Here is an 802-nt window from a genome sequence, read left to right on the forward strand (position 1 = left end):
TTCAAAAGATTGAAAGTATTTTATATTTTGTAATTCAAATACTAAGATTCCTAGTATTTTGTATTTTGTATTTTAAATACTTTAATGATGTATTTTGCCCAGCCCTGGAACTCCCCATGATTTTCTGCGCTTGGGGTTATCGTAATAAACCCATTTTTCGTCCCCAGTTACAATGCGATGCAGAAATCCCTTCCGTTTTTGCCTTTCAAGCAGCTGTTCACAAGCAAACAAACGCCGTTCAACATCTCTCGGCTTCAACTTGTACGGCACCCAATTTCCTTGCTTCTGAATCATTCCCATGACTTTGAGGCGTTTTAAAATAGCTTGTTGAGTCACTCCCAATAATCGTGCCAATTTTTCTTGATTTTGACACGAGTCTTGATTAAGTAATGCCTCCAATTCTGCATCTTCGAAAACCTTCTCTTTTCCACCGCTATGCCGGTCTTCGACGTCAAAATCACTGTTCTTGAAGCGTTGAAACCACTCACGACACGTTCTTTCACTAATAGCGGCCTCACCATAAATATTTGAGAGCATTCGATGAGCTTCAGCCGCAGATTTCTTTATATTGAAGCAGAAAATTAAAACCTCCCGCAAATGACGAGAATTTGGCTCGTAAACTGACATTTTTAATCGAGAATAACTTTATGATGCAGATACAAATCGACTAATGTTTCTATGGGGTTATGTTGACAGATGCCCAAGTTTATTGTATGACGTCTATGAACTATTTATTTCGACTACCACTTACCGCTAAAGCCATTTATAAGAAAACGGCGGAAGCAAAGTTGTACACCTAATA

At 38.4% G+C, this 802-nt stretch overlaps 1 protein-coding gene across 2 annotated transcripts in view; it reads right to left on the bottom strand.

Moving 5' to 3' along the window:
- LOC105448749 overlaps positions 1 to 802 on the bottom strand; it is a 10,643-nt gene that overhangs the window by 1,974 nt on the left and 7,867 nt on the right. The gene's annotated exons all lie outside the window — the stretch shown is intronic.

Source organism: Wasmannia auropunctata, unplaced genomic scaffold, assembly GCF_000956235.1.
Source record: "Wasmannia auropunctata unplaced genomic scaffold, wasmannia.A_1.0 LD336078.1, whole genome shotgun sequence".
Taxonomy (NCBI): domain Eukaryota; kingdom Metazoa; phylum Arthropoda; class Insecta; order Hymenoptera; family Formicidae; genus Wasmannia; species Wasmannia auropunctata.